This window comes from Echinops telfairi, unplaced genomic scaffold (genome assembly GCF_000313985.2).
Source record: "Echinops telfairi isolate 266 unplaced genomic scaffold, ASM31398v2 ScPeMD7_9;HRSCAF=40, whole genome shotgun sequence".
In the NCBI taxonomy this organism is placed as follows: Eukaryota; Metazoa; Chordata; class Mammalia; order Afrosoricida; family Tenrecidae; genus Echinops; species Echinops telfairi.
The window spans coordinates 84,602,895-84,616,559 of NW_022103906.1; the positions used below are offsets into that span (position 1 = coordinate 84,602,895).

At 46.7% G+C, this 13,665-nt stretch overlaps 1 pseudogene; it reads left to right on the top strand.

Moving 5' to 3' along the window:
* The first annotated feature begins 13,076 nt into the window (after positions 1 to 13,076).
* Positions 13,077 to 13,458, top strand: LOC115868313 (annotated as a pseudogene).
* The last annotated feature ends 207 nt before the right edge of the window (positions 13,459 to 13,665 follow it).

The window sequence follows — 13,665 nt, forward strand, 5'->3', positions numbered from 1 at the left end:
GAGCCAGTCAGGGTACAGTGTAGCAACGATGAAACATACAACTTTCCTCTAGTTCTTTAATGTTTCCTCTCCCCCCCCCCACTATCATTATCCCAGTTCTACTTTACAAACCCGGCTAGACCAGAGGAGAGGTTAGACACTGGTACAGATAGGAACTGTAAATACATGGAATCCAGGACAGATGAAACCTTCAGGAGCAGTGGTAAGAGTGGCGATACCGGGAGGATGGAGGAAAGGAGGGGTAGAAAGGGGAAACAGATTACAAGGATCTACATATAACCCCCTCCCTGGGGGATGGACAACAGAAAAGTAGGTGAAGGGAGACATTGGACAGTGTAAGACATGGCAAAATAATAATAATTTATAAATTATCAAGGGTTCATGAGGGGAGTGTGGTGGGGGAGGGGGAAAAACAAGGAGCTGATACCAAGGGCTCACGTAGAAAGTAAATGTTTTGAGAATGATGATGACAACAAATGTACAAATGTGCTGGACACAATGGATTGTGATAAGAGTTGTATGAGCTCCCAATAAAATGACTAAAAAACAAAACTGGTGTTCACATATTAGCACGAAGAAGGCCCCAGCTATTAAAATATTGAAGTACATCCACACCAATACACTGGATGTTTTGAAGTACATTCAGCTGCTGCTCCCAGTTCTCTTGATGGCGCCCACCTCTCCCCACTGCCAGAGTTGTACTTACTAAACGTGATGAGTATCACGACTGGGGGAAGGTAACCTATGCCCATAACAGGCATGTAGGCACACACATAGCATTCATTCCTGGGAATGCATCATCACACAGAACATAGATGCATGCCTATACACAGATACGTGTGCTTGTGTGTGTGCACAAAAAGAATAAACACACACACACCAGCTTAGCCTCCTCTTGGCACTTCCCTACACTTTCAGGAGCCCTCTCACCGCAGGCTTAGGCGCAGCCTCGGCTTCTGAACGTCTCTTTCATAGGCTGCCCGGTGCTCTTTAGCCTGAGAACCCAAGGCTGGGTCTTCAGAGTAACTGGCAACAGAGAGATTCGTATCAATGGTCAGATGGCTGGTCATTCAAAGCAGGAGCCAAGAGCTAGTCCTTTGTCGTCTTATCCTGGATGGCTCAACACAGAGCTGCCCCAGGTTGGTGCTTGGCTCATAGTGACCCTATAGGACAATGGATACCTGCCCCTTTGGGTTTGCAAGGCTATCTTTATGGGAGAAGAAAGCCTCATCTTCCTTCCACCATCAGCTGGTGGGTTAAAACCCCAGATGTTGTGGTTAGGAGCCCACTACCCCACCAGAGCTCCCACTGGTAAACAGGCCAATACAATGGCCTCTGGGTACCTACAAAGTTCCGCCTCTGGTCAGAGTTATTATAGCAAGTGTCTTTTGTGTTCTACCAATCCTGGATGAGCCCCGGCTTGGCATTACCAGGGCTGGGGCTGGGGTCCTCTTACTGGGCGGTTGCTCCTTGAGTCCTCCAAGACCTTCAGTGAGGATTGCTGTCTAGAAAGGGTGAGGCAATCTACCTCCCAGAGAGCATCACAGCACTTTGCTTGCAAATTAACTCAACCCGCCTTCCTGGCCACAAATGGAGGATTCTCTCAGCCTTCGACTCAATCCAGCCTCCACGGTGCTGAGACGGCAAACCGTCTATGGAATACCTGCTCTCTGCCACGTGCTTTTTTAGTTACTGGGGAAAACTGCAGACAAAACGAACACAGGCCTCTTGATTCTGCCCAGAACAACTCTGCCAGATCCCTGCTCCCACAATCACACTGCGGTTCTCAGTTTCTCCTACTGCGACCGCGGCCTCCCCTTTAAACTAGGCTTGGGCCTCAGGTTCACTCACTAGAGTCAAAGTGTCAGGGTCACTTCCAGAGGCCTTCAGGAAAGATCCGAGCAGCCTAAACTAGTGGGTATGGGACAGCGACCCACAGGTTTCTGTGGAGGGAGAGTCCCCTCCTCAGGACAGGCCCAGGCTAAAACTCCTCCACAAAGCGTATCTCACTTGAGTGAGACCCCAAAAAATCAAATTCGTTGCCATGGAGTGGATATCGACTCGTAGCAATCCTGCAGAACAGAGTAGAACTGCCCCCAGTGAGTTTCCAAGACGGTAACTCTTTACAGGAGCAGAAAGCCCTGTCTTTGTCCGGCACAGGGACTAGTGCGTTCAAATTGCTGACCTTTCAGTTAAGAGTCCAAGGCTGCACCATGATGCCACTGGGACGCCTTCATACTCTAGCAAGAGGCCCTGACATAAAACCCATCCCACCCAAAAACTCCATCCTGGGGCCAGCCGGCACCCAGCTGCCTGGGAAGTGTGCTTCCAGCCCCATTAGTGCTGTCTCTGCTTCAGTGACTGGAAGAGTGAGCAGCCTCTGGAATTCCAGAAGTGACACTGACAAAAAGTCACACAGGCCTGGCTGCCAAGACTAACATATCTACTTGGAGACTCTTCCAGGCAAACCTCGGAGCTCCAAGAGTCATTTGCCAGAGCTGCCGTTCCTGGACCCAGCCACACTCAGCCAGGACCACCCGCTGACTGGTAGCCTCAGAAAAGTCCGAGCCCCTCCTGGAGTGCAGGGATCATGTCTCATAACATCACACACACCACCGAGTGCAGGGCCAGGCACAGCGCCCATGACCCCATAAATACACAGTCTGTTTTGCCTCTGGAAGCATCAGCTCGGCAAAGGCAGGAACTCTCTTCTGGATCCCGTGCTGAATTTTCATGCATCCTGCCTATCGCCCCACTTCTCCGCCGTCCATCACATCTCTACCTGTGTCCACCTAGCTGTGTGGGTCAGAATCAGCTGAAGGGAGCCAATTCGCTGAGCAGCTGCCGCCTCTGAGGAGCTGAGAAGGCGTTTCCTCCCTGTTCACGTCTATGTCCCCTTTGTACAAGCACCAGCTCTGGTCAAAAGAGGCAGCGTCTGCACACTGTCTCTTACCCGAGGAGCTGGATGTTTTATACACAACCTTGAGTTTCAGGGTAAGGCTCCTGACTGGCATCAAACCAACTTCCGAATCTGAGTTAAAGCACAGAGTCTGTCAGAAATGCTCCGCCTAAGGTAGGAACTTACAGAGCACTGCCTGTCTCGGGGGTGCTAAGCTGACTGTCATGAGCCCATGCGAATGGGGGTCTAGTATGACAGAACCTTGGAGTTAGCCCTTGAACCTCCAAGCCCTCTCTAGAATGGGGATCTTCTCTGGTTGCCTTGCCACACAGTTTCGCAGTTCAGAGTGTCCCTGAATGTCCTGGTACCTAGCTGAGTACCAGAGAGCCTGCTGCAAGGCCAATGAGAAAAGGGCTTGCTGTCCGACTGACTAAGCTGAACTGCAGACTTGCCCTCTCGCTTTCTTCAACTGGGAGAAGAACAAGAACAAACAGAGCCAAGAACCCCAAAAAAATCTTACTTTGATTAACTTTGGAAAAACTACTGTTTTCTCAATGATCTTTCTTTCCTGGACCACCTACTCTGGAGAATTCTTTCTCACACCGTCACATCAATCGTCTACAAAATACACAGTGTGTCCCTTAAAATGAGAACCACATAAAGTCCCTAACTTGGGGCTCTCTGATCTCAGTTGGTTATTTGGCATTTTACTGCCTGCGTCTAGAGAGAGCGCCCTCCGTGATCGCTTATAAGCATCATTCTACTGTAGTTCGTGGTCGTCAAGACATCCTCTGTCTTAGGGGTGGGGACTGTCTAGCCTGCAGACCCTAGAAGGCCCTCAAAATCACCAATGCCAGCTAACATCACACACCTCACCAAAGGGAAGGAACAGGTCTGGCCACCACATTGGGGTGAGTTAAACATTGGATGGACCATAGTGGGCTAATTTTTAAGTTGATCATTTTGGATGGCCTGCACATGGTGGGATAAGGATCCAAATGGCTCACAGCAGGGAGGAAATATTCCCCACCTCTGCTTTGGCTCATAGGCCCCACGTTCAATGGCACAAAAGGCTGCCTCGTCCCGCGCTCTTGTCATGATTGGTTGCATCCTCAATAAGTTATTGCCCAGACTTTGGAAGGAGTGTAGTATAAAAAGCTGGAAACTAGTCGAACTTGAACTCTATAAAGCTGAGGTCACAGAAACAACCAGCACAAACCATCTTCTAAAGACAAAGGAAATAATGCTCCTGTCTTGTGGGAGATTATGGAGCATGGGATTTTCAGTCTGGGTCTGCTTACTCCTGTGGATTTCTACCAAAATCCTAGAAGTTCTCCAGCCTCATGACCTGACCGGGAGCCCAAGGGCTTTCTCTGGGTGGCATCAGTATCAACATAGTGCAACACATAAGAGAGGGAGCTATAACAAACAAAGGGCACACACAACCACAACAAACTCCTGTCACTAATTAAAATGAGTTATGTGTTGGGCTGCTAACTACAAGATAGGCGATTTGAAGCTGCCCCCCACACTCCTCAGGAGAAAGATGAGGCTTTCTCCTTCAGGAAAGATTTCCATTCTTGGAAACCCCCAGAGTCTGTTCCACTCTGCTCTATAGGGTCTCTATGAGTCAGAGCCCACGATGGCCATGACTGAGAGTGGTGCGTGGGGACATTCGGCGGCCACCACCCATATGTCAGTGAAAGTGTGTATGTTGCTCTGATGCTAAGTAAGTTTCAAGGGAGACTCTAAGAGAGACTAGGGAGAAAGAGCTGGCTATCTTCTTTCAAAATTCAGCCAATGGAAGCCCTCTGGATCACAACAGCCCTAGTCCATTGGGCATGAAGCTTTGATGAGTTCAAAAACTAACTCCATAGCAGCTACTAACAAGAACAAGCTACTTTAGAAGGAAGACTCACCACAGAGAAACCGATTCTTGGCTATCCATGCAGAAAGGTGGAGTATGCAGAGGATTCTCCGGTGTTCAAACTAACAGGAAAGAAGAGCCTACCCCGCCCCCCTCCTCCAAGCAGAGCCTCCTTGAAAGCCCGTGCTGCCTGCAGTGAGCATGGCCGCTCTCAGTAGGCCCGTTCCCTCTACATTTCTACAGCTGCATCCCAAGACAGGAAGAGCTTCCCTAGGGACAGGGGGTTCAGAAGGCAGAAGTTTAAGGGGTGTGGTGCACATGTGGGTCCAGCTCTGCGGCTGTAACTTATTATGTGAGCATGTGCCCGTCAAAGTCATGCAACTTTAGACTTAAAAAGGCGTCGGGTTCCCCTTTATCTCCAAAAGAGTGAGAAGGCATAGTGATCCCCACTTCTCAGCATCCTCGTGGTGTTTCTGTGACAGATGCCCACACAGTAACAGGCACATGTTCTTCCTCCCTGCCTGGCCTCCACTCTGGGAAACAGGCCAGTGGGACAAAGGCTCGGTGTATTTCAAGAATCAAGCAATAGACACGAGGGCTCCAGAGAAACAGACTACGGGTGAGCAGGGGAGCGTGCGTGCGTACCGCACTGAACAGAAACCAAACTGCCACCTCCCCAAATCTACATCTTGGGTCCCCTTGGCCCAAAGGAAAGTGTAGACCATAAAGATTCAAGACTATGCCTCACAGGCATCCCAGGATCCTGGGTCCTTATTAAACGTTTCCATACTCATTTGGGCACAATCAGAATTTTTAATCATCTTCCTGTGCATCAATTTATGGAGGTAGATCATTTCCAGATGTTAGTCAACACACCAAAAAAAAAAAGGAAAAGAAAAAGAAAGCACTTTCATTGATTAACAAATGATTTCTAGATGGAAAACATGAGTCTATGTGACCAGCAGTCCTCGGCTGAAGCGTGCCTTGAACCCTGCCTGAGTGGAAGCAAAGCCAGGGCATCACCCTAGTCGAACCTGTCTCTTTGAAGCGGAGCTCTCTTCCCCGGCCCGTGTCCAGACCTCTATGTTTCTAGACCCATCAAACAGGAGCCAGAAGATGAGTTCTGGCCATTTCCAGCCTCTCTCTGCTCCTTTTGTTGATGGTTTCCCACAGTGCCCACTCTTGGAGCCAAAGGCAAAAGCAAGCAACTCAAAGGGGAAGAAGAGACCAGCACTGCTTTCAAATCCCTACTTGGCAACAAACTGCCCACGTGACCTGCAGCAGGTTACATCCCCTCTCACACGTGTAGCTGGCTCTTTGGTCTGAACATATTTGTAAATCATCTCCTGTGGACTAGTGAATCGGGCTGCTAACCGCAAGGTCAGCAGGTGGGAACCACCAGCTACTCCACATGGGAAAAATGAAGCTTTCTAGTCCCGGAAAGCGCGATGGTTTTAGAACCACAGGGACAGTTAGTTCTATGCTGTATGATTGGGTCGCTGTGAATCCGCATTGACTGGATGGCAGTGAGTGAGTGCCTGTTTAGCCTATACTTTATGTACCTCTCAATGTCATCCTATAGGAGAGAGCAGAGCTACCACAGTGGGTTTCTGAGACAATACCTCTTTCCAGGAGTAGAAAGCCCCATCTTTCTCTCTCATACCTGGCGATTAGCTTTTCAATGATGCCAAGTGAGCCATGAGCTGGAATGAACCAGAAGACAGTGGGTTTTGCCTCTGAGGATGGCAACTGAGTTCCACACACTTTCCCAAAGAGCCCGCACTTGGTGCTTTTCAGCTACCTACTAAAAAATGAGTGTAATCCCTGGGGAAGTAGACACAGCCAGGTGGATCGAGTTCACCTCGAGGCACCTTGGAGAATGGCCTGGTGATCGAGCTCTGAAAAGTCAGCTCCTTGGAAAATGCCACGGAGCACAGTTCTCCTCAGAGACTCCGTTGGGAGCCCCAGGAGCTGGAATCGATTCCGTGACAACTGGTTCAAAATCCACCCATTTTAGGACTCAAATCCAGATATGACTTGGTACCCGCTGCCTGAGATTGGCAATGTGTCCAAGGAGGCAAACCCAGACACATGAAAAAGAAGCCACACGTGTGCTGGGATGTAAAATGCAGGAAAAAGAATTGGGCTCCGAGCCTGGGTCCTGGTGTAGAAAACGTCCAGGCGGAGAGAAGGACCTGCCTGAAAATTGGGGTCCTGGGAACACTCATTAGAGCTGCTCAGGTTGGCCAAACTTAGCGCAGGCAGCAGCCTCCTGTCCACGTGCGGGCCCACACTGCTGCTTTTCTTGGCCTTTCAGAGCCCCCGCCGTTTCCCTAGATGCTCCACATTCCATTAGTTAATTGGTTTGTTCCTCTACTCTGTGCACAGCCTTTATCACATGACATTTGCATGATTCCCAACCCTCTTTCAAAGGGTATCAATTCCTCCAATGACCGTAAGTGATTCTCAGTTCCTGTGTGTTTCATGGGGCCACTGGAAGGGCGGATGCGCCTATCAAAAAGGAAAATGTCTGCATTTTGGGCTGTAACCAAGCCACAACTTAATTTCCTCCGCTGGCTGGACTTCTGGGGAAGTAAATATGAAAACTGGGGCTGAGGTGACTTTGTCTCGGATAAATAAGACATACTCTGGAGCTGGACAAACAAGGTGCTTGGCTGGAAATGGATGTTCTTTGGCTGGCACCTCCGGATTCCTCCCCTATGCTATTTAAAGCACGCAGCATGTTTTCCCAGCCTCGATTCACTGTCCTCCACTGGACTTTAGAAGTCAAGCAGAGTGCAAATGTCCAACAATTAATATTAACATAATTAAAGCTACTCCTTTCGGACTACATATTAGGTAGGCGTCACTGCAAAGTGATGGGTCCCAATGGTACAATGCAGTTTGAGTCCTGTCCGATGCATTTCCAGCATGGCCAACACTCACCTGTCAGGAGAGATTTCCATGTTTCTATAATACGGAACAGATTTTAGCAGAGCTTCCCAACTAAGATTAGCAAGAAGAAAGGACTGCTGAGCCACTTCTAAAGAATCAGCCAATAGAAACCTTAGGGGTCACAAGAGTCCAAACCCATTGTTCACAGGATGTCCATGAGTTAGAAGGCTGAACAGCCTAAATTGTGACTAGGAGAAACATTTTGCCCTCATTTAGACCTCATCCCAACCCCTTGATATTATTGCCCTGATTTTATAAATAATGGGACTGAGGCTCAAGACATTAAGCAAGTTGCCCAGATGCATAAAGCTTATCAACAATGGAGTAAGGCTTTGAGCCTAAGTCTACTTCCAAACGCTGCTTCCTCAATTGCTCCAGGATATGGACTTTGCTCCTCCCTCCTGGTGCCCACCCTATGCTCAGAGGTTCCTAGCTTAAGCTAGCTGTCATGAAAATAAGTGTGTAATTGTGTCATGGAAGTTCTAAAGTGCTGAACAAATTAGAATTGCTGTCAGTCCTACTCCCAAGAAGATTTTAAGCCCGTAGGGGGCCTCCAGCTGGCAGGAAAGCAGAAGGGCTTGAGTTCCAGGTTTGTGCCTCAGCAGTGTGGTCACGGTTCTGCTAGAGGACCAGGCCTGTTTCTAACCAGCCTGGAGAGGGCGGAGAGGAGGTATGTGGCCAGTTACTGCTTTGCCATGGGAAGGAAATGCAGTGTGAAGGCTCAAACACAGACAATTGACAATGTGTCACTTTCCTTGCCAAAAGTGACTTTTTTAGGCAAAGCAGACATTCTGTATTGAATTTCTGTCACAGCCCAGGATAATGACTTTCAAATTCAAGTATAAAATAATAACACAGAGAAATGTGTCCTGGGTCTCAGTGAGTGATTCACTTTCCCCCTCCAGATATGTCCATTACCACTGGCAGGCACCCACCACTTGTCTGTCAATTTGTCACACAGGGGTGGCTAGTGTGTTGCTGTGATGCTGGAAGCTATGTCAACAGGGTCACCCAAAATAAACACATTTTAGCAGAACTTCCAGACTAAGAACAGACTACAGAGATGGAATAGGCTGTCCACTTCATAGGAATTTGCCACTGAAACCCCAGTGGATAGCATTAAAACATTGTCGGTTCCTGAAAACCAAATGAGCAGAAGCAGGACATAGGCAGAAATATTGCCAGAAGATGGGTCCCTCGGGTCAGAAGCACTCAAAATATGACTGAGGAAGGGCTGCCTTCTCAAAATAGAGTCAACAAAAATGACATGGGTGAAGCAAAGTCTGTGGGAGTAAAGCCTTCTGGACCTTCATTTGCTGCTGGGGTGCCACTCAACATGAGAAGAAGCAGCTAAAAGCATCCAGTAATAACTGAAACTTGGAATATATAAAATATGAGTTGAGGAGAATTGGAAGTTGTTAAAAATGCAATGGGATGCATACAGATTGATATTCTAGGCATTATTGAGCTGAAACGAACTAGTACTGGCCATTTTGAATCAACAAATCATATTGCTTTCTATGCTGGGAATTACAAAATGAAGAGAAAGGGGGTTGTGTTTATGGTCCTAAAGGATATCTCAAAAAAAAGGATATCTCAAGATCTATCTTGAAGTCTACGGCTGTCTGTGATAGAACAATGTCTCTCTGCATATAGGGAAATCTAACCAATACAAATATTATTCAAATTTATGCACCACGCACTAAAGCTAGTGATACAGTTATTGAAGAAGGCCACCGACATCTTCAGTCTGAAATTGATCAATCAAGATACTTTGATATTATTGGCAATTGGAATGCAAAATTTAGAAACAAAGAGGAAGGAACCGCAGTAGTTGGAAAATACGGTCTTGGGGATAAAAATGAAGCAGGACATAGTGCGAATTTTGCAAGAGCAACACCTTCTTTGTTCATCGCAAATACCCTTTTTTGAACCACACAAAAGGCAACTACACACATGGACTTCTCCAGATGAAATGCACAGAAATCGAATGGACTTCGCCTGTGGGGAGAGGGGATGGGAACACTCAACATCAGCAGTTAAAAGCATGTCAGGGCCTGACTGTGGAACAGACTGCCAATTGCTCATTCGTAAGTTCAGGCTGAAGTCAAAGAAAATTTAAAGAAGTCTACAAGAGCCAAAGGCCAACCTTGAATCTGTCCCTCCAGAATTTCAAGAACATCTCAAGAAGGTATTTGATACATTCAACACTAATGATGGAAGACCTAATAATCTGTAGGGTGGCATCACAAACATCAAACGTGAAGGAAGCAAAATGTCATTAAAAAGACAGGAAAGAATGAAAAGATCAAAGTGGATGACAGAAGAATCTCTGAAATTTGCTTTCAATGTTAAAGTAGCTAAGGCAAAAGGAATGAAGTCAAAGAGTTAAACAGGACATTTTAAAGTCAGTTCGAGGAGACAAAGTAAAATATTTTAATGAAATGTGCAAAGAGCCAGAGTTAGAAGATCGTAAAGGAAGAACACATTCAGCAGGCATTAAAATGAATTAACTAAAAAAAATTGAAACCTCAAGTTGCAATATTGAAAGATTCTATGGGTAAAATATTGAATGTGCAGGAAGTATCAAAAGAAGGTGGAAAGAATACATAGTCACTGAACCAAAATGAACTAGTTGACATACAACCATTTCAAGAGGTAGCATATGAGCAAGAACCAAAGGTACTGAAGGAAGAATTTCAAGTTGCACTGAAAGCATTAGCCAAAAATAAGGCTCCAGGAATTGATGGAAAACCCAAGAACTGCTAGACTGGCATCACCACCTTTGCTGCTTTTATTACTGTTACCTGAATCAGATGGTTTTTTCATGGGAACACACAGCTTCTAAATTCAGTGAGGTAGTTAGTTAATTGTGCCAACCTGGCCAATAAACGCATTTGGGGTTAATTGAAGGGTGGAGCCTCGCCTTTCTAGTTCTCATGTCTCTTGCTTTCTGATGGTCAGACCAGGGTGCAGCTGCCTTAGCCAGTTCCCTGCTTCAGCTGACTAGGCTCACTTCCTGCAAGACATCCCTGAGAAGAAGCCACATGGATGTACCCTGATAGAGCCCCACCAGTCTGTGGCCCCTCGGTGACTTTATGTGGATGGGAAAGAGAGAAGGAGCTGAATTGTCCTGGATAAGATGGGAATGTCTAGTATGGAGAACCTGCTCAGCCAGGGTCTGAGATTTGGGACCACAAGTTGCAGAGCCGGTATTTCATTCAAGCAGTCAAACCCCAATCCCCATAAAGCCACCTGCCTTCCTCCCCACCGCACCCCTCCAAAAAAAACCATTGTCATCAAATTAATTGACAGGCTATAGTAGAGCTATTTCTTTGGGTTTCTGAGTCTGTAAAACTTTACAGGTACAGAAAACCTCGTCTTTCTCCTGAGGAGGGACGGGTGGATTCAAACTGCTGATCTTGTGGTTAGCAGCCCAATGAGTAACTCACTGTACCACAAGAGCACCTTATAAACCTGCTTACTCCTGCCAAATATCTAAATTCTTGTAAAGTGGTGCTGAGTGACACCCTTTCAGTCACTCTACTTTCGAAGTTAACTCCTTCAGCCGCAATCAGATCCCAAGCCTGCATTTGATGATGGCTTTAGTGGGACTTTACTACACTCCTGCCTTCTAATTTACCCAGAGTGGTTAGAACCAGGTCACTTCCATCTGGATTTCCTGGAGGTTGTAAGTAAAGAGAAAGAGATTTATAAAAGCAAACTAAGTTCTGATAATAATTTATTTGCCTGGTTTACTTCTCGGGTATGTTCTCTTCAATTTTCAAAGCTGGTCATTTAATTAGGTTGTCCTAGGACCCTGGCTTTTGGTAGCAGCCAGTCCTTCCCTTCCCATAATATGGGGTGGATGACAACTCTGTTGTTCTGTGCATTAAAAGGTGTTTATATGCCTCCTGATAAAACTGATGTATGGATGGTAATAAGAGTTGAAAGAGCTCTCAATGAAATGATCAAAAGAAAGAAAGGGTGTTGAGCAGTATCCTTGACCTCTGACTACTTGTTACCAACAGTGTCAACTTCCCATTAATGAGAAATGAAACATTGTCAAATTCTCACATATCCCTGGGAAAACTCAGTGACAAGATGTTGAACATGTCATTTCCAAAAGGACTTGACCTAGGTCCATTCTCAGAATAGTCCCTGGGATCTCTGCTACCAGTACCCTAATGAGGTTCAAACCCTGAACAATCACAGGGACGCCTTCAATCCCCATGGTCTTCTTGGGTTCCAATCTCATTATTCCTGGTGTTTTCCTCAATACTCTACCATCCCAGATTTTTCCAAGATAGCTGCAATTCAAATTTCCTGTCATGTTGACCCTATCAATGAGCATCAATGTGTCACTCCTTTTGTGACCCAGGGAAATGGCTTCCCTGCCCAAGGAATGCCTAAACAATTGGAAATGTTGGGTGTGAAGGTTTCTGGAGCTGTTTGGTCTTTTCCGCTAGCACAACTGACAGTATAGATTCCAGACTCCCAATACCCTCCCAGAAGAACAGGTTTTGGAAACTCACTCCATTGGATGTATGGGAAATTGCTAGCCCAAATTCCAAAACTTCTATTTCTGCAGCACGACAAAGGTAAGGGGCAGACTAGCAGACAAGGTGCCCTCCGTATCATCTGACATTTCTCAGGATGGTGCACGCTTCGGTGTGAGAGTTCATGGACTCCCTGGTGGTGATAACCTTAATGATGATGGTGCAGATGATTTGGGGCAGATGGGGATGGAAAGGGTGGCTGTGGTGGTATGAGGGACAATGGGTATAGATATTCTAGCAGAGAGGAAACATGCAGTCACTCCCTGTAAATTAACCTACTGATTCAGCAAAATGCACAAGGGTAATAGCAGACTATGTAGAACAGGTTCTGACCTCACTGGTTGTTATTGGCATTGCCTGATTCCCAGGCACTTCCTGGATTAAATCAAGCTTGAAATTAGGATTCTTCATCCAAAGCAGTCTCTTGGGAGGAAATATGAACTCTGAAATGCATTCTTGGAGGAAATGTTAAAGTTTCTTCTACATCCCAGTTTAAAAAGAGAAGTGATAGTTACAGGTTGCTCTACAACTTATAATATATAATCAAAAAACAGCCAAACCATAGGAGCCTGACTAGTGCATGTGGCCTTAGAAGTGAGAGTTAGGATTGAATTTTACACACACACACACACACACACCACTAATATGTATTAAAATCCAAACTCCTATACCTGTGGATAGAATCTCATTTGGGAATAGGGTTTTCTTTGTGAATTATCAATAATTTACAATAAAAAGTTTCAAAGAGATAAAAATAGAGCTCTTCAATAAGGCGGCCTGAGTGGCAATCGCAGAGATGCAGATCTCTGAGAAGACCCTGATGGGCCACACCATACCCCTGGAGGTTTTGCCCAGAGACACCATTGGGAACATCAAAGTTAAAATCCAAGACAAGGAGGGCATCCCCGCAGGACCAGCAGGGTCTTATTTTTGCTCGTAAGCAGCTGGGGAATGGCCACATTCTCTTGAACTATGGCATGCAGGAAAAGCCCACCCTGAACTTCGAGCTGCATCGGCATGGTGGCATCATGGAACTGTCCCTGTACCAGCTGGCTCATAAGTCTAACTGCAACAAGATGACCTGCTGCAAATTCAACACTCGCCTTCACCCCTGTGCGATTAACTGCTGCCACAAGTGCGGCCACACCAGCAACCCATGTCGCAAGGAGGTCAAATAAGGGCTGCTGGCTTCCCAGCCTCCTGCTGGTGAGCTTCTCCTCCACCTAATGGCCCCATAGCCTAGGCCCTCAATATAATCTCCCTTTCAGGGAAAGAAGGAAGAGTACAAGGAGGTGGTGGGGAAGGGGAGGGGGAGAAAGAGGGAAGGAGGAGGGGAGGGAGAGGGGAAAAGGAGGAAGAGAGTGAGGAGGAAGAAGAGGAGGAGG